At 37.3% G+C, this 27965-nt stretch overlaps 1 protein-coding gene and 1 long non-coding RNA gene across 3 annotated transcripts in view; one reads left to right on the top strand and one right to left on the bottom strand.

Moving 5' to 3' along the window:
* Positions 1-9991: 9991 nt before the first annotated feature.
* LOC139039900 (uncharacterized) lies at positions 9992-19318 on the bottom strand. The gene is made up of 3 exons (XR_011493223.1): positions 18976-19318; positions 12080-12501; positions 9992-10222 (listed from the first exon to the last, which is right to left on the bottom strand). It is a non-coding gene; the product is annotated as an uncharacterized lncRNA (long non-coding RNA).
* An 872-nt stretch (positions 19319-20190) lies between these two features.
* The window catches only part of SNTG1 (syntrophin gamma 1), an 852347-nt gene continuing 844572 nt past the window's right edge, over positions 20191-27965 (top strand). The window contains exon 1 of one of the 2 annotated variants that reach the window (XM_070481301.1): positions 20191-21507. The gene's annotated coding sequence lies outside the window, so the exon portion shown is untranslated. The remainder of the gene's footprint in view (positions 21508-27965) is intronic. The other variant, XM_070481302.1, reaches the window with a different exon arrangement.

The raw sequence follows: 27965 nt of genomic DNA, 5'->3' as shown, positions 1-27965 counted from the left end.
AGTTTGTTGAGCTCCTTGGATGTGTAATGCTTTTAACAAATCAAATTTTGGGAAGTTTCTTCAAATATTATTTCTTCTTCCTTCTTTCTCTCCTTTCTTTCTAAGACTTCGTTATGTATATGTTGGTATGCTTGATGGTGTCTCATTGGTCTGTGAGGTTCTGCTTATTTTACTTCATTTTTTTTCAACGTCTCAGACTGGATATTAATTGACCTATGTTTAAACTCATTGATTCTTTATTCTGCGTGCTTAAATTTTTTTTGACAACTCCTGTGAATTTTCATTTCAGTTATTGTATTTTCAACTCCAGAATTTATATTTGGTTAATCGTTATAACATCTCTCACTTTATTAATGCTTTATATTTGGTGAAACATCATTGTAATATTTTCCTTTAATTCTTTCCTTTCCTTCTATGAACAATTTTAAAATAACTGATTTAAAGTCTTTGTCTAGTAAGTCTAACACGTGGGAGTTCTCCAGGGACAGTGCCCATCTGCACAGGAATGTTGTGAAGGACTTTGCCCATAACTTGTAACGTTTGTATTAACTTTGGTTAGAATTGAATCAAATTATAGGATACTCAATTGATGTCAGAGAATTAATATGAGGAAATCAAAATCAGATACCACCCACACTCTACAGAGTGTTTATTGTTGTTGTTGTTTTAGTTTTTTGCTTGTTTAGTTGCTTTTCTAAAGTAATTCTGTAAAATCCATAGTCTTTTTTGCATGTGGCCACTAATGTTTTTGCTGATTAATACAATGGTCAGATAATAATTGGACATAGATTTTTCTAAAACACCTGGAAACAAGTCAACTTTTTGGAAGGAGCTCTGTGTGTGTTTTGAGGTATGCCTTCAACACTCAGGCAGTTGATAACTCTGCCTTATCCTTCACTTCCATCTTGTGTAGAAACTCCAGGATAGCTGGAAGTGAAAACTTAGGTCTTTTTGTCATGAATTCAGAGCATGTGCCAAGCCCTGGACATGCCCACAATCTTGTGAATGGGTTCCCAAGAATAGTCTTTGTTTTTCAAGTGCCTAAGGACTTCTTATTCCCCAGTTTTTCCTTAATCAGCTTTTTGTTATCTACTGACTATCCCAGTTATTATCCACACCATAAGGCACCCACAAAATTAATCGATTGTCTATAATTGTTCTCAACAATTAACCCAGGAGGAAAAGACATTTAATAATGAGTGTACTCTGAATCAGGTGAAATACAGACAGCTTTGCAAATTTCATTGTCCAAGGAACCACCAGGGAGGTCTAATATGACAGTTCTTTGGGAATGATTCCTTACAAGATTTCCAACCACATGCTGCTGCTTCCAACTGCCAGGCTGCTGGATTTCATTGGGATTACAGATTATTTTCAAGGCTACTGTGGAGTTGGAGAGTATGGTATGGTATTAGGGCTTGTTAAAATGTACAAAGTCTGCTGTTCTTAATGAAATTCAACAAACTTTTTCATGAATAAATGCTCCGTTATTGCTGCAAGAATTTGGTTATCTTTCAGACCTCTGAAAATGCTCATTCCAACATTTTTAGACAATGATTCATTACTTTTATGGAAGAGAGAATTTTAGGAGAAAGCAAATAGTTTAGCATAAAACTTGAAATGTTCGTTTAAAATGTTAGTATTTTAACACCAATTGCATATACAGCATCTTCCAAATTTCTGTGAAAAGAAAGAATGAAAATTGGGTTTTACTCACAATAGTTTCCACTCTAATTGCAAAAACAGCATACACATAAAGATCAAAAATTTTCATCATACTGCTACTAATAACAATGTTATAGACACTTACAGAAAACTTACGGAATACCAAGTAGTATGCTTCACATTGGAAGCAAAGAGAAATAAGATACAGTTCCTGCCCACAAGGAGTTTGCAGTTAGTGTTAGAGACAAGTATGTCAATAGGAACTTTTAATATAAGCTGGTAAAGGCTAAATAAAGCAACACATAGGATACCATGGAAATAGGAAAGAAGGGCATCTATCCTAGGCTACATGGATGTCAAGGAAGTGACTCAGAGGAGGCAGTACTGAAGGACAAACAGAAATTAACCACACTGAGGGAGAGGGGAGGGGTAGAAGGCATTTCCAACAATGATGGAGTAAAGAGGTAGGAAATCATACTCTCTCCAGCAAACAAAGAAACAGATACTATAACGCCAAACAAACTTGTCAAAAACTTTTATATTTTCAGCTCTCCAGAAATTGACCAAAGATTAACAACAAAGAGAAACGTTTATTCATGAGAAGCTGCTGAAGTTTGATATGTCTGTTGTGCCTTTGTTTGGAGCTTTTCTCACCACCCCCAGCTCAGATCCATCAGGAATAGTAACAAGAGATGCTGACATGAAAACCAGTAGCTAATTTGATTTGGAGCCGCAAGGATAAACTCGTGCCTGCTGCCATTGTCATTAATAATAGCTGTTCTGATGGGAAATATTTGTGAAGAGCCTACACTTCTGGAAAGTCATAGAAGGAATAGTTATGCTCTTCAGACATTCCTTACTGACTGGCAAGTTACATATTTGGAAGGAAAGACCTGAGACAGGCAAACATCCAAGACATCCCTGGCTCTTTGAGAGGCCTTAATCAATTCAAGGAACTCCTGAGAGGGCCTGGTATAAAGTAAAGGCTGAGGCCAACTTGAAACCTTCAAGAACATTGAATGTGCTCCACAAACCACACAGAGACCTATCAAGAGAAAGTAGAAATCTTACTGGCTCGAACTATGTGATCCCAACCCCTGATTAATCATTGCCTTATCACTAAACCGTGCAGAAAAAGGGATGAGTCCCAAGAAGCCAAGATAAAAAGTAAAATAATAAATAGAGATGTCAGGGGTTGCATAACACTAGGTGGACGGAATTCTCAGATTAAGTCTAAGTTACTAAAAAGCAAACAAATAAAAACTCCCAAGAAACAGAAAAATAACAATAACAAAAATGAAAACAGAAACATCAACAACATTCAAGGAAAAATATTGAAATCAAGAGTTGCTGCAAAATAATATCTGAAATATCCACTTTTCAACAAAATATTATGAGACATACAAAGAAATAACAAAATATGACTCATACCTAGGGAACAAAAACAGTAAAAATAAACTGCCCCTGAGTGTGCCTACAGATTGCATTTACCACAGAAAAACTCAAAAACTCTATAGGAGGGCCTTACTCTGCCATTTTCCAAGACATCTTTCCATTCCAAGTTTTTAAAACATATTTATGTTTAAAAATTCCAAATCAAATTAGCCTCTCTGCCAGCAGTTACTGGTTTTCATGTCAGCATCTCTTGTTACTATTCCTGATGGATCCTAGCTGGGGGTGGTGAGAAAAGCTCCAAACAAAGGCACAACAGACTTATATCAAACTTCAGCAGCTTCTCATGAATAAACGTTTCTCTATTTGTTGTTAATCTTTGGTCAATTTCTGGAGCGCTGAAAATATAAAAGTTTTTGACAAGTTTGTTTGGCGTTATAGTATCTGTTTCTTTGTTTGCTGGAGAGAGTATGATTTCCTACCTCTTTACTCCATCATTGTTGGAAATGCCTTCTACCCCTCCCCTCTCCCTCAGTGTGGTTAATTTCTGTTTGTCCTTCAGTACTGCCTCCTCTGAGTCACTTCCTTGACATCCATGTAGCCTAGGATAGATGCCCTTCTTTCCTATTTCCATGGTATCCTATGTGTTGCTTTATTTAGCCTTTACCAGCTTATATTAAAAGTTCCTATTGACATACTTGTCTCTAACACTAACTGCAAACTCCTTGTGGGCAGGAACTGTATCTTATTTCTCTTTGCTTCCAATGTGAAGCATACTACTTGGTATTCCGTAAGTTTTCTGTAAGTGTCTATAACATTGTTATTAGTAGCAGTATGATGAAAATTTTTGATCTTTATGTGTATGCTGTTTTTGCAATTAGAGTGGAAACTATTGTGAGTAAAACCCAATTTTCATTCTTTCTTTTCACAGAAATTTGGAAGATGCTGTATATGTAATTGGTGTTAAAATACTAACATTTTAAACGAACATTTCAAGTTTTATGCTAAACTATTTGCTTTCTCCTAAAATGTCATAAGGTCTTTCAACTTCTTGCTTTTACAGGTTAATTAATGCATGAATCTGTGCCTGGATCAACCTTGCCTACCTTCCTTGACTGGTCAACTTCTCATCCTTGAAATCTCAAAGATCTCTAGGTACAGGAATCATTTTCTAATGCGTTCCTGCTTCATTATTCAGCTACGATAGTTGCTGTCCCTACATATGCCCTCTGAACTGTGTCTCTATTATAATAGCACTTACTGTGTTGTATCAAAATTCCTATTTACTTCACACCAAGGAAGTAAATTTGCCTTTATATTCAGTGCCAGATACAGTGACTAATATAGAATTAATACTTAAGAAAAGCATTGAAATAAGTTAATTACAGTATATTCAACTAAAAGCTCATAAAATGTTTAAAATATTAATAAATTTGTCCAAACTCTTAATCTATTAAGGCATATAGTTGGCTCTTATATTTTATTTCTCTCGACACAATAGTAGCTTGAGTTATTAGAACTCAAGTCATTAGTTATTGAGTGTTTTCTTATTGATCCAGATTACTTTTTGTTTTTATGTCTGGTGAGTTTATCAACAAGTATATCTAATATCTGCCCAAATACTCTCATTCAATTATCTTCAAATAGGTAGATGCATGAAGAGTATGGTTTATATGCAGATGGCACATAATCTTAGCAATTATAGATTTATTACCTTGCAAAAAAATTAGCATTTTTCAACTGTTTTGTATACATGTGCCTGACATCAACTTATGTTATAGAACTTCAAATCAACAGGTGGCATATCTGATATTAGTAACAAACTAGCAACCTTCAGAACAAAAGTAGAGCAAGTCAAAGTCTGTAGTTTGATATTGCCATTAATATAGTATAAATCCTTGGGAAAAAGTTATGCTAGGGAGGGCTTCATAGGAGGGAGATTAAAACAAGGGCAATGCATTCACCTTTCGCCATGCTGAGAGCCTGAGCTCTGAAGTTCAACTGCTTAGGTTTGAGTAGTGACTCTTCGTTTGCTAGTTGTGTGATGTTGGGCAAGTTAACTTAATCTTTATCTCTCTGAACTCCAATTTCGGCATCAGTAAAAAGGGGATAGCTAGAGCTTAGAGGAGTGCTTGGCATTTAAAAACACCAACAGATGTTAGCTATTATTACTATTACAATTATTATTACTATTATTATTATTATCATTATTGTCTTCTTGTTGCCAAGTAACTATGAAGCGAGAATGCTTCACACTGGGGAATCTTACTGGGATTTAGCCACTTACAGTTAAACTTTGCCTTGAAAAATTATTTTATACATCACAAAAGTAGACTGCTTCTTCCTAAACTAAGTAAATTCAGGTGTGTCAATCCAATACTGGCACCAAGCATACTGCTAAAGCAAATAAACACATATCTGAAAAGCAATAAATGTTTCCAATTCACTGAATTTAAGTTTCAGTTAAATTATACACAGTATACCTTGTACAAAAAGACAATTAAAAGTCTTTAAATGTGGATGAAGTAGTTTCTCCTTCCCTAAGTAATTTACACTCTGTTAACTGCACATCAGCAAGCAGCATAGAAACAAACATGGTGTGTACTTATGCCCTTGGAAGTCTGAAATCCTGCAGTAGTTTAATCTTAAATCTGTATGTGTGTGTGTGTCTCTCTCTCCTTCATGGTACTGTGCTCTCTAGCAGGCATTGTGCCTAGAGTAAACAGGTGGCATCAGAGTTTTATCAGGTTATCAAGTCCGTACATAACCCCCAGGACTTGTGAACTTCCTTCCACAGCATGCTGCTGGGGATCACAGATATGCTCTGACAAGCGGCTACCTGAGCTATGGGAAGCACTTCTAAAGAACAGTATCAAAGCTCCTCAGCCTTTTAAGTGCTCTGCCATTATTCTCAAAAACACCCTTAATGGAGGTGTTTATACAGACAATGGAAACAATGCAAAAGGCAAAATCTACTATTTCTCAAAAGCTGTTTAGAAAAGAGCTTCAATGTGCAGGACAGATCCTAATGGCTCTTTCACATTTTTTTCCTCTAGAAGTTATTGGCCTAAAAATGACCCAAAAAAGGGAAAAAGAAATCACAAGGTCACATAATATTCCTACCTTTTTAAACTTGGAAAAGTTGCTTACTTCTCATATTTTAAATAAACTACTGGACATATTTGATGACCACTCTTTAGAGCACAGACTTTCTTTTCTCTCAGCTGAGTAACGTATTTCAATACCTTTACTGGCCATGGATACGTTGGAGACTTCAACAAGAACGATGAACACTGTTACAAGTAAAATGCATGTATATATATATACAGAAATTCAACATTCAATTCATGTGATTCATAGCACCTCCTATTGTCCAAACATTTCAAAGACCTACCTGGTATATGTGTTTGTATGTAGTATATAAATCATGCATGGCACTATACAGTATACAACAGCCTAAACTTAATTGTAAGGAAAGCTGACTAAATTAGGAATAGAATAGAAGGTGTAGGTGAAAGTGTAACTTCAGGGTGCTAAAGAATCACCCTTTGACCATTTGTTTTGCTTGATAGTGAAATCAGATAATTAGTCGTGATTGCTGTCAGATTAAGCGTCACAAGCATGTTCTAAGTTTTTACAAGGATACAGTTTCACACTGCATCTTAGTAGTGAAGGGGATGAGAAAATGCCACCCCAAAATACGCCATTTTGGCATAATGATTATTTTGAGCTGAAAGCAATTCAGAAACAGCAAACACAATAGGAATGCTCTGCTCTGCTCTTCCCCCTTCTGCCTAAAAGCAGGGCATACATTTCCATTTGTAAAGATGTCTCCCTCTACAGTACCAGGAAGAGAAGAAAAACTCTTTTTTTAAAAAATTTTTATTTATTCATTTTTTAATTGCAGTAACATTGCATTATAACATTATATGGCTTTCTGATGTACATCATAATATATTTTGAATTCTGTGTAGATTACATCATGTTCACTACTGTGGGGACCTGGAATTGGCCACCCCAAGATATGTCTCTTTGGCATCAGGATTATTTGAGGCTGATTGCTTTTGATAAACTGGGACAGGGAAGGAGGCTCTGAGGAATGGAACTTGCCCTTTGTTAGGACACATTTACATTTGTAAGGTAAATCTCTATCTGTAAAAGGTGCCTCCCTCTCTGTACCAGGAAGAAGAAAGGAGACAACCTTCTCTCTAGAAACTCTTAATCAATACCAAAGGCAAGGACTTAAATCTGCATTTTATTGTGTATTTATTCTCTGGTAACCTCCTGTAACTGACTTCCCTCCCCCTCCTGACACTGGCATTTCTTTAAGGATTAAGCATCTTTCCTTAGGCTAGGAACTGATTGTGGCACTCACCTGTGACCGCCCAGCTCCAGACAATCGACTTGGCTCCGGCTATGCCCTCTGAGACAGCAGACCACTACCTGCTGTGTCCATCAAGCGCTGTGCTGACAGGGCAATCTTGTGATTGTGGGAGGGACATTTCAATCACATGTGAAACACCCTGTTTGGGGGTATATAACCAGTATGTGCACCCCACTTCTTGGGTGCCCTTTCTTCCTTCGGGAAGAAAGGCCCCGGGCCATGGTTCCTCATAAAGCTTTGTTTAATTTTCTCTTGCTATTCTGTCTCATGTGAATTTAATTTGTTCTCCGGCCAGACGAACCCCCATTTGGGAAGAGGAAATGTCTTCCTCCCCTACACTACCCAAAAACTAATTATAGTCCATCCCCTCACATGTGAGCCTAATCCCCGCTTTTGCCCTCCCCCCTTCCCCTTTGGTAACCACCAATCCAATCTCCAATGCTATGTGTTTGTTTGTCGTTGTTTTTATCTTCTACTTACGAGTGAGATCATATGGTCTTTGACTGAGGAGAACAAGTCTTAATCAAGAAAGAGCTCTCATCACTGGAAACTTCACTGACTTGAGTTTCTATAAACAAACCTTGCTAAATAACTCTTATCTTCCATTAGCTTCCCCCATATATTTATGTTCCCAAAATTTACCACCCCTAGATGCCCAAACTTCTCTTCCTTTGTCTGGTCTCTTCTCCACAATTTATCTTCCTTTGTTAAAACAGCATATAAGCTGCCAGGTCTAATGGTTTCTTGGGGTTTTCACTTCTTTTCTGTGAAGGCCCCCATATGTATGTAAAATAAACCTTTTCTCCTGTTAATCTGTTTTTTGTCAGTTTAATTAGCAGGCCCAGCCACTGAACTTAAGAAGGTAGACAGAAAGGTTGTTTTTCCTCCTCTGCCTCCTTAGAAATGCCAGACTGTTACAATTCTACATCTCTCCCTTCCATCTATAGTCCGTATTTTCTAATTCTTTTTTCATGTGTCTTCTCCCTTAAAAGATCACATTTATACAAGTTGAAATTCTGGCTGAAGTTGATGGTGTGAGATAATGAAAATAAGGAAATAAAAATTTTTTTAAGAAATATACTGATATGACCACACATTTTGAATTAAAAAGATAACATAGGCTGGAATTCATGAAAATGAAAAGTTGGAAATGAGTAAAAGTAGTTTTTCTTTCTCTTTCAAGTTTATATAAAAGCACAATAAAATAAGTGCATTATACAGTGTTGGGGCAGATAGAAAATGTGAAAGCTTACAAAAATTATGCAGTATTTTATAGAAGGAAGCCAAATAGAGAAAAGGGGAATATCTTCTTTTTTTAGAAATTGAGTAAGTTGCTTTGTTTAGTTTTACTTAGTTTATTGTGGTAAAATATACATAAGATAAAATTGACTATTTAAACCATTTCTAAGTGTACAATTCAGTGACAGTGTCTATTCACATTGTTGTGCAACCATCACCATCATCCATTTCCAGAACTTTTTCATCATCCCCAACTGCAACTGTCCCCATTAAACAAGAACTCCTCATCCCTCCTTCCCCCCAACCGCTGGTAACCACCGTTCTACTTTCTGCCTCTAAGAATATGACTATTCCGGGTACCTCATATCATAAATAAGGTTTTATTATATCATTTTATGAAGATATTTTCCTGGGTAAGATTATTTTAGAATTGATAGCAGGATTCCCTCTTTGCCTGGGGATCATATTGAACAAAATAGAGACTGGAGCTTTTATGTTAAAAGGAAAATGGAAAAATATAGGATATACCTATCTAGTGACCATTAAAAAATGAAAAACAAAGTTAAATAATTATAGCAAAATTGTTTCCATGCTGTTGTATAGAAAGCAGAATTCTGCAAGTCTGGGTAGAGAATTTTCAAAGCCTGAAGTTTCACAGAAGCTAGATATAGTCTTGTCATCAGAACCCTTCATTTCATTCTCGTAGCTCCTCAGTTACGCCATCGCCAGGATGGTTTAATGGAAAATTTCCATCTCCTTTCGGTACTTTTAATCATCTTTTACAAAGGAGATTAAATGGAAATTGTGGAGAAAGAGGGAGAAGAAAACAAACAACTGCACAGGAAGGGGCTTCTCAGCACTCATGCAGGCCAACAGGACAGGGCCTTCCATGGTAAAGTCTGGGAGAGAGGAGAGTAATCTGCTCCGAAGAAATATTAAATAAGTTGCAAGTCCATGAAAACCTTAAGAATCTAATTCTTTGCAGACGGATGGTAACAAATGAAATCAGATTAGCTATGAAATGAAGATGCAATAAATAAATTGAGTCTGATTATACAACATTTTCTCTTCCTTATTTTCCTTTATTTGAACAATATGGCAAAATGCCAATTTAATGTATCATCACAAATTACTGATTACCTATATTTAGGAAGATGCGATGTTCCCCTAAGCCTCTATTTAGAATTTATAATAGATTACATTGTTGGCTCTAGATACGTTCAGGCTTACTTTACCATCTCATGTGCTCATCCACATGAAATACGTTTTGATATATCATTGTCCAAAGTAAAATACGAACTCTGGTTTATATAGTTCCATTTTTTTCAGAGAGAAAGTTCATGTTTATAATGTAAAATTTATTAATTCTTCTTAAAAATAACAGGAAGACAAGGTCAGCAGGTGAAAAACTACATTATCACAAAGTTTTTGCTGGGGCCGGCCCCGTGGCGGAGCTGTGAAGTCTGCACCCTCCGCTGCGGCGGCCCAGGGTTTCGCCAATTCGGATCCCGGGCGTCGACATGGCATTGCTCATCAGGCCACCTGAAGGTGACATCCCACATGACACAACTAGACAGACGTGCAACTAAGATATACAACTATGTACCGGGGGGATTTGGGGAGATAAGGCAGAAAAAACATAAATAAATAAAAGATTGGCAACAGCTGTTAGCTCAGGTGCCAATCTTAAAAAAAAAAACTTTTTGCTATAAAGAGTATAAATGTGATATAAATATTTTGTAAAAGACAGAATTTTAAGATGACTAGGTATACATTTTCTCCTTTTAGCACAGATAGAATAAATCATTTTAGTTATTATATATAGTGGCCAATATTATATTATAACCCAAAACCCATTAATGTAGTCATGTCATAGAAGTCATATTGATTTAATCTTGGGTGCCTTCATGTTTAAAGATTATGTGACTACATTTAAGAAAGGTTCAGCAATGACTAATTCAGCCAAGCTTTTGATAAAACCGTACTGGCTGAGGTCAGATAGTTGAAAACACTATAAGTTAGCATCAATTAATATCACCAGCTAACTTGCCTCTGGATTTATATTAATAATTTGAGTAAGATAATAGATTAAATTAAATTTTAAAATCCTAACTTCATATCTCTAGTATGGGTTATGAATCACTTTAGATGTTGTTTTTATTTCCTTCCCTCATTGGGGTTAAAATAAACTAATAACTATTGATCCAGATTAACAGATTCGCCTGATTTAGCATCATTATCTGAGAAAAATCTCCTTATCCCTAGTAACACTATGAGGCTTCTCCAGCTATCTTCTCTGTTCTCTGGTGTCAACAACTATGAAGGATCTGAGATTTTACCTTATAAGCTAATATGTTAGCCTGTCACAGTTTAATGCATGCTAGCAAAAGACACAAGACTTAAGAGTGAGAAACAGAGGACTTCATTACTCAAGATACAGCAAGCAGAACTAGTTTCATGTTCAGATCAATTTCTCTTGTCCATCGAGTCCCATGAGGATGGGATGCAAGGGTGGACTGAGGTGGATGCCCTACACAGAGTGGGCTTGTGGCACAGTTGAGGAACTCTGAGCTTAGGAAATCTCCAGTTTATCAAGGAGCTGCAAGCAAACCTGCTCAATTTTTGCCCCACAAGGAGACATTGTCATTTTTATCCTGGTCAGAAAAAATCTTCTCTCTGTCTTGGAGGAAGGCACTGTACTACCTTTATCTTCCAAGGCTGTTTGCTATACAAACATCCTGGAAAAGATAATGAAGGACAGAAACTGTCACCAGACATGTAGAAACTCCATAAGGAGCCTCCACCCAATATCCGGGATTTCTTTATGAAAATTTTTCTCTAAGTAGAATATATGCAGGCAAAACAGTAAATATTTAATACATTATACAAAATTTCCTTTACATGTGCAAAGTATTAAAGGATTTCAAATATAAAGAATGTGCATTAAAGTTAAAATTCTCAGCACTTACACAGCTTTCTTTTAAAATGCTTTGGTTTCATTTGTTGTTAATATTATGCTGATCCATGCCATGGTCATTAAAAGTAGGTTTTTTAAATGTCCTAAAACATTTCATTATTACACTGCTAAGTTGTCCCAAAATATTCTCTAGAAATTTGATAGTTGTATTATTAGAGACAGAAAGTTATGTCAGACATGATGATTTTGATAGATTTTAACAAGATACAATATACTTCTTGAACTTTTCAGACACTGAGACATATTTTCATCCTACTTCTTGTTTTGGGTAGAAATTCTTTCACAACTATTCAAGGCATAAGTTAACTGTAAATTGGAAATTCTCAAGTTTTCTTTATTTAGTTTGTTTACTTTTTAAGTGTAATCTGAAGGCCAAACTGCTTATTACTGGAAACAAGAAGTTCCAGTCATAATCTTCTTACCTCAGACTTCCCCTGTATTTGTTGTGCTATTTGCCCGTTCTCCAACTGCCTAACCCATTGTGCCATTTTCAGGAGGTGGGATGCCATTTTTTCTTCAGGGACAGATTCACAGAGCTAAGGAGAGCTGCATGAGTTTCACTTTTCCATTCATCACCAATGACTAGAGGAGACTGAGGTGACCTTATCTACCAATCCTATGAGTCTTTCTTTCTTCTGGTGTCACTGGTGGCCCCACTTCTCCTCCATCAACCACCAAGGCTGCCATCTTCTCAGAGTATGAGGTGCTGAATCACTCAGGGTGAAGTTCGCACCTCTGACTGAAAAGGGCTTTGCAGCTTAGTGTAGAGATATTCTGACCCGAGAGAGGGTGATCTTGACCTTTCAAAATTTCAGCTTCTGTGCTGAGATCCAGACTTCCAGACCTGTGTTGGAAAAGAGAATAGCCTGATCTTATGTCCTACAGACAGCACTCCTCCTGCACAATGTCTTGGTGCTCTGGAGTGGGACAAGTGAGTAATCTACTATCCCCAGGTCCTCAACTCAGGTTTATAAGATGCTTAATGGTCTTCTTGCTTGACCACATAAGGGTCTTACAGAGTTTTATTCAAACAAGAGCCCTAGTGGCCTGCAACGAATTCTCAGAGTCCCTCAGGTAGAAACAGAGATTAAGCTTACTCTGTCACACTGCTACAGTGGGTTGATTTTCTAAGTTATTTGCACTTTCCATATCCTTTGTTGGGAGGAAACCTCATAAAAATGAAATATTACTAAAGTCTTATTTTTTTCTATAATTGAAATAATTCTTATTTATCCATCTACTTATCCACAAACTCATATCTACTCTCACCCTCCTAGATATATTTCACAGATCAAATCCCCCAACATGGTTTCATTGTAGTATGATATTGTCTTGCCGCCTAAGTCATATCAGCTGCTCTGTACGGAGCCTCAAGAATAGCTATGCACACTGTTATCACTAGATTATAAACTCATAGGGCTTGGGACAGGTTTTTTCTCTACTGTCTGTTGGAGTTCCTAGCAAAGTGCTTAGCAAGGTGTTCTGCAGACAGCAGCTACTCAAAAACATTTGCTGACTGATTATTGAATAAAGGGATGAAGGTACACAATAAGTGAGTATCAAAAAAAATCTATTCTAGACAACTAGAATTTCACAATAGGAGTATGCCTTATACAGACAAAGCTTGGTTATTAAGATCTTTGAAACTTTAAGATCTGAAAGTGTGCTATTACCATAACTTTGGAGAATATCAGAAGACAACTAGAACAATTTTGCTCTGCACATATATATCATCACTGGTTATGAAATCACTGTGTTGCATAATTCTATACTTTTTGATATAGCAGATAAACTAGAAAAGAAGGAGAAAGAGTAAGAAGAGGAAAAAGAGAGAGGAAGAAGGAGGAAAAAAGCAACAATGGAAGTAGGAGGAAGAAGAGAAGGAGAAGGAAGTGGGAGTAGAAATGAAGGAGGGGAGAAAAAAATAAGTAAGATTAAAGAATAAAACTTTGAATATTACAAATGGTACATAAACATTACAGGAGTTTTCAGCCAGCAGTCTTAGTACAACTTTGGAGATTCAGTACTCCTTTTGAACATGGTGATCTGTATTCACAGAAAAAGAAAAATAAAATTTCCAACTAAACCAGGAGTGTTAATAAAAATATAGAAATATGAAAATGTTAAGAAAGGATACTTGTTTTGCATAAAAATATTTTTTTGCAAAAATGTTTTGCATAAAAACTATTCTCTGTATAGTTTATACAGAGAAACTATAACACTTAAATCACACACACATTGTAAAATAAATTTTATTCTAAGATTAAAACATATGTTTGTCCTTTATTTATGAGGTTCTGCAGTTTAAGAAACTGCTTGTAGAGGGAACTGCTCAATTTTCCCCTAGAAGAGGGGTTTAGCTGGAGTTCAGAGTGTACATACTATTTTCACAAGTCCAAATAGGGGGACGAGGAAGGGAAAATTCCAAGATGAGCTGGGAGAAGCATGAAGTCCGCAACTGAGGGTCAGACACATTTGTGATTTAGTTGAGGTAGTGGAAAGTTGCTGGGCATGAGAATTTTCCAGGGGTGCTGACAACACACAGGCATGTGCACACATCCCATAGACTGGGAGGCACTAGTATGTACCAGTCCATGTGTTCACTACTTGAGAGTCCAGCCGTGTTCTTCCATTGTCCATTTACTAGTGAGACAGATATGTAAGCAATAAATGTTTTTCCCAATGAGTTTGCTAGATAATAGGAATCTGGAGCTCTCTATGTCCCACTTTTCCATTAAATGTTTGGAACACTTGGCCAACTCAGAGGAGGAACAGGGCAAAGGAGTAGCAATGGTCGCACTAAAGGTTTTAGCTCCAGGATCCAAATGTGCCTGACCCTACTTCTCTGGACTGCCTGTTTGTGAGAGTCAATCTATTCCCACACTTTACTTTAAAAAACCTTAAAACAGCAAGAAAAGGAATTATGATTCAATATTAAAAGTACTATAGGATGATATACTAGGCTTTTAAGTTTTCCTTAACTGATTTTGGTACAGAAAAAAAATAAAAATAAGTAATAAAGTATTATAGAAGCAAGAGAGAAGGATGTTCTAAGTCAACTGGGTTGTTTGGAAAAGAATTCATGGAAGTGTGACATTTGACTCTAAATAAAATATATTGTATCAGTTAGTTATTGACATGAAACAAACTACCCCCATACTTAGTGTCATGAGTCTAGATCATCTAATCTCAGGTGGGCTTGCAGATGGGTCTGTGGCAAGTTGGGGGATGGCTGGGAAATGACTGGGTTGGGATAGTGTCAGCTGAGAGGACGCAAGATGCTCCATATCATTTCTCATCCTCTAGTTGGCTTGTCCTTGTTATCATGGTAGGGGAAAAGATCTAAAAGAGAACGAAAGAGTTCAGCGGCTCTTGATGGCCAGATTTGGGAGTAACACACCATCACTACTGCTGCCTTCTATTACTAAAAGCAAATCTCAAAACTACCCTGATTCAAGGGGTGGAGAAATAGATTACAATTCTTTATGAAAACTACAAAGTCTCATTGCAAAGTAGGGATATAGGGAGGTCATTAGTTAAATATATTAATTCAATCAATTCACTAGATAGGTAGATAGATATGCTTTACACATATGTGTCTATCTGAATCAAAGACTATTACACGATCTATTGCGTAAATAGATTATGACATAGCATATAGCTGAATCCCTGCCAGAGGTTTGTTTTTCACCTAAGGAGTTATGACAAGGCAACAAATCAGTGTAAAAGGAAAGCAATATTTATGTCACATACAATCTACATTTATTGGAATCCATCATAAATTTATATTTTCCTACATTGCCTTTGGCATTGTGTTTGGTTCCAATCTTTTTCAAACATAAATATATGTAAGTATTAAAAAACAAGGAAATGAAAAATTTCTGTTTACTTCTTTTTCTTTTTTAAAAAATCTGTCTGTTATCAAAACCTGAATGAGTTTTCAGGTGATTTTACTTAAAATAAAGGATATGTGCTATCTGAAATTTACATGGGGGGACCTTGGAGAGAACTTCAAAGATATTAAGTGGTCATCACCCAGAGAAGCGTGGCTGAGAATGTATTTTTGTCACTCTTGAATGGCATTTTCGAGGTGGACTAACAAAATGTGGCATTTACAGAATTCACTCTTGGGGAACTGGGGAGTGTACCTCTAAGAGGCAGACAGTTATCCTCTTGAGAGGCTGAAAATTTAATACTACAAGAGGTGTGTAATATTGACACATACATATTAAGACGTGAAAACAGGAAACTAAAAGCAGTTGCAAATATAAGCCCACAGAGAGAGTCACAAGGAAAAATTACATGTACTAACTTGAAATCAAGCTACCTGTCACATGGGAAACTCCATACAGTGGGTCCTGGAGAGAATAACTGCATAACAAGATTCATTTATCAAGTATATTTGTATATGTGGTTAGTGGCTAATGATTCTCCCTGGTAAGGTGGGGTAGGCCAAGTAATTTCCTCTCTTTCAGACTGTCTCTCTTACTCTCTCTTTCTTTCTCTCTCTCACACATATACACAGACCATATATTATGAACCATAGAAATAAGCAGCAACTTTAAACCACTATTTGCATTTCTTCGACTCTTCTCTCCAAAATAATGCAAATGATAGAAAAGGTATATCCATTGAAACTAGTCACATAAATAATATTACAGTCTGAAAATATACTAAATGTCATAAAATAAAGATGTGACCAATTATATTACCTCCACATAAGAGAGTTACATGCAGCATTTACAAGTGACTATAAAGATTATATAACACCACAGAAAAGTCTTAATATAGTATGTCAAATTAGGAGGATTAGTAAAAATTGTAAGTATACCATGATAATTAATGGGAGGTGGGTGATACATTAAAAAATGCTTAGAAGAAAATACATTAAAAGTGTGATGCAATTGGTAAGGATGTGCCAGACTGTTTTCTTCATTATTTTCCAACTTTTCTTAGGCATTGTATTGATTTTTACAATAGAAAATGCATTTCTAGATAAAATAATCACATACCTATTCTTTCTGCCTAAGTGGAAATAAAGAAAGTATAAGGAATGTAGATCAAAGAGAATGAGGGGAGGGTTTAAAACAAAATCTGTGCCTATGCCCTTACTTTTGTTTTTGCGAGACTATGAATCATTTCTGTAATTTTAAACATGAATATCCATCTAGCTAATTATACTAAAAAAACATAATTATAGAAGCATACAAGGTGAATGTCTCTAAAAATAAATCCTTATTATATTGAAAATACACCTTTGATCGCTTCAAAATGGATGAGCACATTGTTTAAAAGCCATTATTATAGAAGTAACCACAGTATTAAAGCTCTTTTTTCTGTAAACAACAAATATTTCCCAGGTTTGAAGAGCAAAGACAATATTTTGTTTAATTTTGTACTCTTAGCAATTGCTACAGAGCATCAGTATTTTAATCAGTCAGCCACTAACCATTTACTGAGCACCTGCTATCCACTGGGTACGGTTTTAAGCAAGGGAACTCACAAGGCACACAATTACTGCTCTCTGGCAGCTTGGATTATAGATGGATAAGAGAATCAATAAGGAAAACCATGCATTAAAATTTCCCATAGTGATAACTAAACTACATCACAAACAAGACTGACTTTCAGCCACAGAGACAATAAAAAAACAGCTAAAAATGATGCTAAGGATGTTGAAACCATGAACTGAAAAGGGTTCAGATGTGGGCATTGAACTCATATAGCCCTATCTCTAAAAGGATACATGAAGTGAAGCACAGAAATAATTAGAAAAATACTGTATGTTAATCAAAAACAAAAACCCTAAATTACCTATACAGTTTTGAAATTGAAGTGCAGAAATAGCGACCAAAGGATACTCCATAGATGATAATATTACCTATTTTTTATAGAAATACACAAGGGTATATGAAGTCTTTACACACATTGTTTTTTTGTGTGTATGACAATTCAATGAGGTTAGCAGAAATTACATTGTCACCATTTTATATACGGTATCAAGATGGCTCAAAATAGTTAGGAGGCTTGTGTAAGTTATATGGCCAGGGTCAGAATTTCATACACAGTGACGGTTATTCTAGATCATATTGTATGCAGGTTTTGCTTTGCAGTTCAAACTCCTTCCTCCAAAGGACTTCAGAATGTTTCCAAAATGTTTCACAAACTAATACATTTTCTAAGATTCCTACACTGTAAAGGTTGGGCTGGATGTGGATTGTATCCTAGTTTTGTAAACAAGAGAGTCTGAATGAGCTGGTTTAGGTTTGCAGTAACCATCCTAGGGTACTAAATTTTCTTGTGACTATAAGGCTTCATATACTGTATTGTTTTGATGATTTACATTCACATTTTACTACGTTTATAGTTTAAAATAATGGTAAAATAAAAATTTACGTTCAAAATTAACTTTAAAAAATCTGCTCCAACGGTGAAATTTCTTAAAATATTTCTTTGATTCATCTCAGTTTGTCCCTTGATTTTGTTGTACTTCGTTTATATTCATTTATATCATCAGATGTTAGACTGCATTTAGTTGTCATCTTAATTTCCATAACTGGTTACACAACCTGGTGAGGAAAAATATGGAGTGGATTTTGCTTCTTTAAAAAAAGACATCAAACTAACATTATCTTAGTGGGACTGACAGATCAAATTAATCAACTGTTTCTTTTTCTCTTACTGGCAGAGAGAGAGGGTGGGAGGGAGAGATTGAGAGAGACACTGCATTAACGTCAGTCAATGCTCAGAAAGAATCTGTTTCCCTAGGTCTGAATAATCAAGTATGTATGTTTTTAATTAGTAACACCTTTGAACCCTGTGCCTCATTTAAACGCTCTTCTTTTGTTTAGTGTGTTAAACTTCTGTGATTATTCTTGTCTCTACATCTCCGGAGAAAGTAATTTAAACAATCAAATCAACTGGCGGAAGCGCAGAATTAAATACTGCGGAGAAAAGCCTCTTTATTGACAGGGAGAGGGTAGCGCCAGAAGAGGGTAGCCCTCACACAGGAGATTTCTTTTCATCCTGTAACAAAAACCCCGGCACTTTCTGAAACTTATTTGTACAGATGACACGTAGTTGTTTGTGCAGAAAGAAGCAGCATGTGTTTGTCTATATTTGTCTAAAGAAAAAGGGAAACTTCACTTGCCACAATCCTGAGCAACTCGTCTATTTTCATACGGACCATAAAGCAAAACACACCCTTCCAAATTAGCCTCAAGAAACAAATATTGTGAATAGGTTTGTGTACCTCGGTGAGGCCTGATGGTTTCAACAGACAAGGTTAGAGAGACTCACTCACATCTTTTAATAGTACCTCTGTTCCAAAGGCCTGTCAGAGGAAGTTGATAATCAGCTTCTTTTCACTGCGAACAGCTCCTGCGTGTGTAGCTCCACACAGCGTTCTCAGCCTGAAATGAGTCCAGTACTGGGCATGGCCTCTTCCAGCCAGAGCCCGGAGCGGGCAGTGATGGCTGGTGGCCACTCTGGGGAAATTAAAGAATTGCTGCGGCAGCGAAATGGCTCAAAGTCGAACGAAAACATAGACTTTTGGTGTGAGTAAATAACCTGCCTGTTTGATTTTCATTCCCAAGTCATCCAGGTTCAATCACGTTTCGCCTCCCACGTGCCCCTAGCTCGCCTCTGCTCAGCCGGTGTCTGGAGAGCAGGCTACCTCCGGGAGGCGAAGAGCAGCCCCCATCCCCACCCCCGAGTGAATGGTGACAGCCCAGCTGGCGCACGCTCTAATCCTTAACCGAAGAGTGGGAGGAAAGCACTACACCTACCACTTCCCCTTTACAGTCAGAATCTGAGGAAGAAGAATCCGAGAAATTTGCAGGGAAGGGAGGCCAGAGACCGGAGTCAGCCGGTATCCCACTGCCGTGGAGAAATTAATGTTGCGCTGCACTCCCTTCACCCTGGCACCGCTAGTCATTCTTTTCCGAATTTCCTCCCAACTCTGCAATCTCCTGGAGCAGAAATCCACACTGTATAAATTCGGTGCCTGAAGAGGTGGGCTGTGTTACGACTTGCATTTTCACTCTTTCCTACACATACCTTCGAGGGTCCTCATGGACATGATTTTGATGAGTTTCCCAAAAGTTTCGACGTTGTATGTTTTAATTCTGTCTCACCCTACTCGCATCTGCACCTGCTGCCGAGAGTGGGTGGCGGAGCCCTCGGTGACCGCCCTCAGGACCACTCACGCAAACGCTTAAGCTGGGTATCTGTCGGTTGTTAGGATCAGGAGGAGCAGGCAGAACGGGGACACTATACCGAGCGGAGCAGGAACGAAGAGCCTGCAAGGCTTCCAGGCTAGGGAGGCTAGGGTGTAGCTTGGCAGACGAGCAGGAAAATGGGCTGAAAACCCAGGCAATGGGCCGGGTGGGTTGGGCGTTGATCTGGCTTTAAAACGGCGGGGATGGTCGAGCCCTCCCTCTGACTTTATGCATTCCCTATTCAATTCCTTTGTGAAATCAGCCTCTTCCCGCCCCCCTGCAGGAGCTTGGGCTGTGGGCGGCTCTCGAGCACTGACTGCCCTGGGAATGCAGCCTGCCGAGGCTCCCGGTTCGCCGAGCTATTTCATGAGACTCCCATATAGCACCGACACTCACGCGAACCGCATCCGGCTAGATCCTCTTAGCTGCTTTGCAATGATTCAGAATCAATTCAACAGCGTTTTAAAAGGTAGCAGAACCGAGATGTCTTCTTTCCTTTTTCTTTCTTTCGTTCTCTTTTTATTTTTTAACCATAACCTGTCGTTTCTGCTTAGAGGGTCTAAGAAGAATCCATGACCTCTTTACTGTGTCTAATCTAGGAATTTCAAATAGGGCTTCTCCGAATTTAAATGTGGTCTCTCTAATTGGTAATCAAGATTGCGGAGTCTTCCAAAATAACCCTTTCCATCTTATGTAATTAGAGACCCAAAGAAGCTCTGAATTTTCTACGGTACATAATCTATTTTTATTCTCTCCACTCCTCCCTCCCACCCCCGCCTCCTCGTGCGTGTGTGCGCGCGCGCCTGTGCCTGTGTTTCCTTTCATTTCCAGCATTAGGAAACTCGTTCAGGGCCACTGAAAAGTCAGGAGAGGCTCAAATCTGATTTCTCACGGATTCCTACCTCCAACGTCAAATAATGTCAGGAAACGTTGCCATCAAATAAGTATGAAAGTATTATTTTGGAAAACCAATTAACTCCTATCAAAATAGAAAGCGCCAAAGGAAGAAGGTGAGATTGGAAGACAAGGAAGCTCTTTGCATTCGCTGGTGGAGGAAAGTGCGACCTGGGGACGGACTGGAGTGTTCCAGTCCCCATACTTCAGCACCCGAAGGTAGGGACAGCGTCTCGGGACCAGGCTGTAGCCACTGGGACAGAACTGCGCTGCCGCTACTGCTGTCATTGCCTCCACTGTCGTCGCCACGGGCAGCTGGGCTCCCTGCTCCTCGCAGCTAAAAGGCGGTGCCTCCTAATACCCTCTCATCCTCCTCCCCTTTCTTCATAGAGGAAATGTAACCCTCCTTATTCACCTGCTACGACTACCATACAGGGCTCTGAGGAGTACTCTTGTTTCACAGATTAAACTCTCGGCCGCAACTTCAAGAACAATTTTCTATAGGGGGCCGGGAGGAATGCAAGCAGAAGAGTGAAGTCGAAGTTCCTAGAGGCTCTGAGAAATCATGGGCTCTGCAGTAAGAGTCGAAGCACTCAAAGGCCCACACTTGAAATAAACAAAATGTTCATGAGAGAATTGCAACTGTTTTGGAAATAGCTTCGCAAGGCGAGGTTCCAGATCTACTCAAAACCCTGCGTTAGAGAAACTGAAAGACTTCTAATTACTTTACTTAGCAGGTAAGTGAAAATACTATCTCTGCTTATTTACAACTCTAATGACTTTTCCCCCCAAGCTTTTAATGGGAAGATTATTAATAGTATTATTAAGGAAAGGATAAACAATTTGATTTTTAAATGACTGTTCTTGCATCATGTTCTTAGGAAATCTCTTGCTTAATAAAATAGTTGGATATTTTACTTCTCTCAAGTCCCTAATGTGACACGAATATTAAAAATAATATATATTGGTTTATATAATTATATTAAACTCTTAGTTGGATGTTTTTCTTATTGCTGATCTAATACTTTTTGAATTTGTGTATGTCTTATTTCTTTCCAAAACTAATATAATCTGGCATTTTGTAAGAGGGTTTTTTTTTTCCTTATGCATACAGTTTAATGTGATCCTGTCTGTGTTATAGAGCATACAAGACTCAAAAAGTTACAAGTAGAGGTGGTTTAACCAGCTCTTCTGTTATATTTTATCTGGTTATAATTTGCCAAACCATGCACAGGAACAAACACATGTACTCATACATACCTGATCCCTCTCTCTACCCCAACCCCCAAGTATACCTGCACCTGTAGAATCTTACCTAAAGAAATACACTCATTTTTACTTAGCATCATCTTTCCACCCTTTTAAAGCTTAAGATTGCTTGCTCAAACCAGAACTGCCAGAAGGCAGAAAATGAGAAGCTTTAGTGTGCCTTTTTAGAAGGGCTGGGTTTTAATAGCATTTTGGCTTCTTAGTTCTACAAAATACATTTGTCACTGAAATCCAAAAAGTGATAGGGGCCAATAGGTTCTTGACAAACCGTAAACATTAAATTGTTAATGAAACCTATTTTCTGTTGTTTCTTATTTCTTGGGTCTTCCCCTGGAGCTTTAAAAATACAATCTTTCACAATGACCTTGATAAACACTGTGCCTTAATAAAAAGGGTTCACTGGGTAAAGGCAGTTACGCAAATTTATAGCCCATGCCTGACATAAGAACTTGATCAGTTCCAATGAGCACATTCAGTTCAGTAGAGAGTGTTCACTTGCAAGGATGGACTTTTACAATCATGTAAATATGTTTGATCCTATATGCATAACCAACACTGTAGAAAGGATTTGTTCTTGCCTCTTTGAAAAATTACAGTTCTTTAGGTTTTCCTTTCAATTTCATAGGTCATATATAACTGACAATAAAATACCTCTAATACATATTCTTATCTACTCTCCTTCTCAACTTCAACACAGAAGTCCTCTGAAGCAGTTGAGATGGTATTTGTTGGTGGGCTGATGGGCCTTTGATTTGCATTGGCTGGGAGTAGCAATTACACTCTGAGGAAAAATCATTCTTAACTGTCACTTACCACTTACCATGAGACTGCTTGCTTTGCAGAAAAAGAGCAGAGGCATCCATGTCATTGAGTTCCTTGGGGGCTATATTGCCCTACATAGGTCAGAAATGATAATCTGAGGAGGAAAATATGTACCGTTGATTTGGATTCCTTCCCAGGAGACCTACACAGTATTCCTGAGAAACCTGATTTTTTTCTAAGAGGGGTGGAAGTGAAATTACCACATGGAATAATTAATCATGTTTTAAGAGAGTTACAGCATATTGTTAGACTGTTGTTTTGGTTGTCAATTAATTAGTATAGACAGACTTCTCTGATCACCAGAGGATAAAATAAAAGCAGAGAATGTGTTCCAGGAAGGGTGCCTGTGGGTACGTGACCGCAGTTACCTTCTTAGTGGGAAAGGGGGCAGGCTTTCCCTGTGTTTGGCTGAAACCTCACAAAGTAAAAGTTACCTTTGCTTTTATCCCTTTGGAGGTTTAGTCACAGAAGTAAATAATTTTAACTCATCTTTCCAAGCTCAGGCAAGGTGCATGGAAGTTCATGTCAATCCTTATCTTTGGGGAAATGTGGTTACATTGAGACAGAGCTTTGTAAACCAACTACCTATCTGCTAATCTATAACTGCTTCCCTCCCCCCCCAATAAAAGGAGTAAGTGGGCTAATAGAATCAAATCTCCTTTTTTGACAGAATCACCTATCTTTAAAGAGAGATCAGTACTTTATTTTAAGACATCCCCATGCCATTAAAGCAAGCTGTTTGTCTTCATAGTTATTTTGGCCTGTTATCAAAAAAGGATGCATGAGATTTGTGGAGGACCAGACACAATAATTCAACATCCTCTCTCTGCGGGGGTGAGGGAGGAAGTTTTGTTGGTAGGGTTAAGTGTCGCTGGCTGTTGCTTATATTTGAGAAGCAAAAGAGAAAAGTGAAATAGGAGGCATAATGAGGAAAATGTAAAGTGTATCTAGAACCAGAGGATAATTAGAAATGAGCCCTGGAATCTCTTCAGTGGCTTTTCTTCTTTTAACAAGAATAGTGTATGAAGAGTGGGACAGGGAGTTCTGGCCTCAATCTTTAAATTATAAAATATTATAAAAAACACTTCTTGGTTAACTTTTTGTGTAGACCATCTAAATATTAATTTGATATTCTAGTGTAATTATTGACACCACCAAATCATATTGGGTTTGAATGACCACAGTTTGCCGTTGGAATTGTTTGCTTGAGTTTGAAACAACTTACACACATATTTACAAAAAAATGTAAAAGTAATAGATGATGATTATTGGAATTTAAAAAGGTCTTCTGTAATCAACTTTTAATTTTTGTACCAATTAAAGATGTAAATTGCAGGCAAGCAACCCTCTTATTCATTCAGTTCTATTAGCAAGGTAAAGCCGTTAGGGAAGAAAAGTGCACTGTACGCCAGAAATTATTTCTATAGTCATCTCGCCTCCCCAGAAACCTATACAGTGAGTCATAGAAGAGCATCCAATGGAGAGAGACCTCTTGTTTGGTATTTTCTTCCTGTTTAGCTTAGCAGAATGAGTTATCCATGGCGTGCTCTTCTATGTTGAAAGATACAGCATACTGCAGTATAAAACATGTTGTGCATCATGATGTAGCAAGACAAGCACTGTTTGACAGTCCAGAGGTCAGGATTCTTGGACTGCTGGTCATTAGATCTTGGGCAAGTCACTCAACCTACTGAAACTTAATTTCTCTTCCCCAAAAGGGGATACTTTACCTACTAATTGAGGCATAATTCTTTATATATCATTGACACCTAAATATTTGTGGGATGAATGAATGAATGCCTAATCTGTGGAATATTAGAAGGTCCAAATATGATGCTTTTGAGAGCGTTTTGGAAGCTTAAGTGCTATATCTTTGAATTATCATAAATAATCTCCAATAGCATGCATCAAAAAAGTCTCTGCTGATTACTATATGGCAGGCATGGCTCTTAAATTTAAGAACCCTTGGGGCTGGCCTTGTTGCCGAGTGGTTAAGTTTGTGCCCTTGGCTTCAGTGGCTTGGGGTTTTGCTACTTGGGCTCCTGGGCATGCACCTAGCACTGCACATTAAACCATGTTGCGGTGGTGTTGCACATAGCAGAACCAGAAGGACCTACAACTAGGACATACAACTCTGTACTGGAGGGCTTTGGGGAGAAGAAGAAAAAAAAAAAAAGGTTGGCAACAGATGTTAGCCCAGGGTCAATCTTTGAAAAAAAACTAACTCTCAGTGTAGGGAATATAGTATTTTCCTGTTAATTTAGCATGCATTTCTTTCTTTGCTTTTTCTTCTTTTTTTATTTTTGCCAATGAAGATTCATCCTAAACTAACATCTGTTGCCAATCTTCCTCTATTTTGTACGTGGGCATGGCCGCCAATGAGTGGTGTAGGTCCATGCCTGGGAAATGAACTTGGGCCACCAAAGTGGAGTGCACTGTACTTGACCACTAGGCCACTGGGCCGGGCTGGTGCCCAGCATGAATTTCTTATATCTATTAATGGAATAAATATTTCAATGAAGGCAGGACCTGGTTTAAAAATATTTATTGCTCAAAATTGACACCATGTTTTACACCAAATGGTCAAGTCTAGGTCAACATGACCCAAGTTCAGTTAAACTACTTTCATTTTGACAGCCTTTGTGTCATAATTTTCGGCTCTATAAAGGAGGAATAATATTTATTATTATATCAACCAGGAAACTCCTCTGATTAAGTGGGCTTTAAAACTTGATATCTGAAAACACATCTAGAAAGCATTTTAATTTGATTTTTGGCTAGTGAGAATGCAGTGAAGTGTGGGGAACATGGGGCTGATCTATGGGGATACCCCAGAAATGCTGTAAAAATATAGTCTTGATTTAGTCTTAAACTTAGATTCTATTTATAGACGTCTCCAGGAAATCTGAAGTTAAGTAATATCTCACTGCTTATTTTCTTTTGACTGTTGGAGTTTTAAAAGTGACTATGTTTTTTAAATGTAATTTTAAAACATTTGGTCTGTATAGATTTCTAGACTATCACTAAAAACATACTGGTAGTATGTTCAGGAAATCTAAATTATTGTTTGATGTTACAGTCATTTTCAATATTATTTGTGGCTAACCTATTTAACTGTACCAGAGATGGAAAATTAATTTCCTAGTTAATGATACAATTTTGCAAATTTTTTGGTTTGATTTGTTATCCTTTACCAAAAAAGAAAAAGGAAAGAAAGAACAATGGAAGGAAAATGGAAAAAAAGCAGAAAGTGAAAGTTCATAAAATAATGTCATGTGACCAAGAATTTTATTTTTGAATTATCATTGTGAAACTTGTTAGCACATTCTACATGTGAAAGTAGAAGTGTCAGAAGATCATTTTAGACTTTCATGAACTTAATCTTCAAATTATCAGCAAAGCTAAAGTGTAATAGTGTTATTTATTTATTTTTAAATAAAAGAATCTTAAATCAATGCTTTGGAATAGTGGCTAATTCTTCATCACCTTTAATGTACATACTTGCATAAATTCTTAAAATTAAAATTTGTTAAGTAGTTATAACTACATTTATATTTAGCAAATATATTGCATTCACGCAAAATTTCAAAGAACTGAAGATTTAATGTTTTAAAGGAATAAATGCTTACCTGATAAATTCACTGAATAAATGAAAAGAAAGCAGGAATCTTTTAGAAATGGTACCAGAATTTTAACAATATGTTACTCACTTGAAACTCTTTAAAAGAATAATGCATTCTCTTTGAATCATCTCAAAGGGATTCATGGTGAGAAATAAGTATCTGAGATTAAGAAATTTTAGAATGTCAATGAGAAAATAGTGTGCATAGTTAAAGAAATGAGTACATACAAAGTCTAGAGTCAAACCTGGTTTTCTCATCAGCTAATCGTGTGATCTTGGGTAAATCACGTTACCTTAATTTAATAGCTCATCTGTTTTCTTGATTCTCTTGGGAAATCATTATCATGCCCATGAGAAAAGAAGCAAATATGATCCTGTAGGTTTAGTTGAGCTCAGAAGCTTTTCTTTTGCTTCCCTCAGACTATTTATGTTGAAAATGTCCCCGTACTCTTAACGGTGGAAAGTACATCAGACTTGGGTGAGGCAGATCTGAATGTGAACCCTTGTCTAGAGACTCGTTAACTGCACAAACTTGGGCAGGGGATGTAAACTCTCTCAGTCTCTTTATTTTCATACGTCAGGTGAAAGAAAATTTCTGCCTCAATATGTTGTTGGGAACAGTTCATATTATAGGGTATAGAGAACGGCTAGTGCACCATATATACACAGCAGGAAATCAGTCAAATTGGTATTTGTTATTACTTAGCTTTTTAGGCCAGTCTGAGTATTGTGGCTCTGATTGGCTGTCTTACAACTGTTCTGTTAGTATTTCTTATACATCCCTTCTGTTTTATATTGTCTTTCCAGACATCCTGTGCTCACCACTACCTAGTTCTAGGTTTCTTCATGCTTTGTCCTCAACTGTATCCATTTCTGTTTGCTTATCCGAACGCGCATCTCTTTGCATGGATTGCAATTTCCAATGCCTGCAAGGCTTACGCGGGTGAGCTAAGGAGTGTGGCTGGCTAGTGGGGCCTGCAGCAAACTGTAAAGAGCAAGCCTCTCACGAGGGCTTCTGACTCTCAGCTTTCCTCAATGAGAGCGAAACCTGAGAACTAAAAACAGAATTTTGTGTGAAATCTCCCCATTTTCACCTAACTTAATTTTTAAAAATTTTCATGGAGCAAAATGGACTCAGTGCACAAGATGCCTTCTGTGCCCTGTATCTTGCAGAACTATTACTTTTCTGATTTCAATGGCATTTGTTAAAAACCAAAAGTGATGTATTTCGTCAGAGTATTTTTCCAGTTCCCTATGTTTTTATCTAAAAGTAGAAGAATAAATCATGACTTGGCAAAATAAAATCTCATCTTAATATCTTTTAGAAGTTTATAGGAAATAAATCTCAAAAAATAATGAATGACTGAGATGAAATAGATATTGTATTTCTTTGAATGGTCAGAAATATTGTGGGAAAAAAATAGTCTGTGGAATAAATAGGAGTGAAGGTAGAGCAATAATATTCCATAATGTGTTTTATTC

Source organism: Equus asinus, chromosome 12, assembly GCF_041296235.1.
Source record: "Equus asinus isolate D_3611 breed Donkey chromosome 12, EquAss-T2T_v2, whole genome shotgun sequence".
NCBI lineage: Eukaryota > Metazoa > Chordata > Mammalia > Perissodactyla > Equidae > Equus > Equus asinus.
The sequence above is the reverse complement of the archived record's forward strand: the minus strand, read 5'-3'. Positions and strand labels throughout refer to the sequence as shown.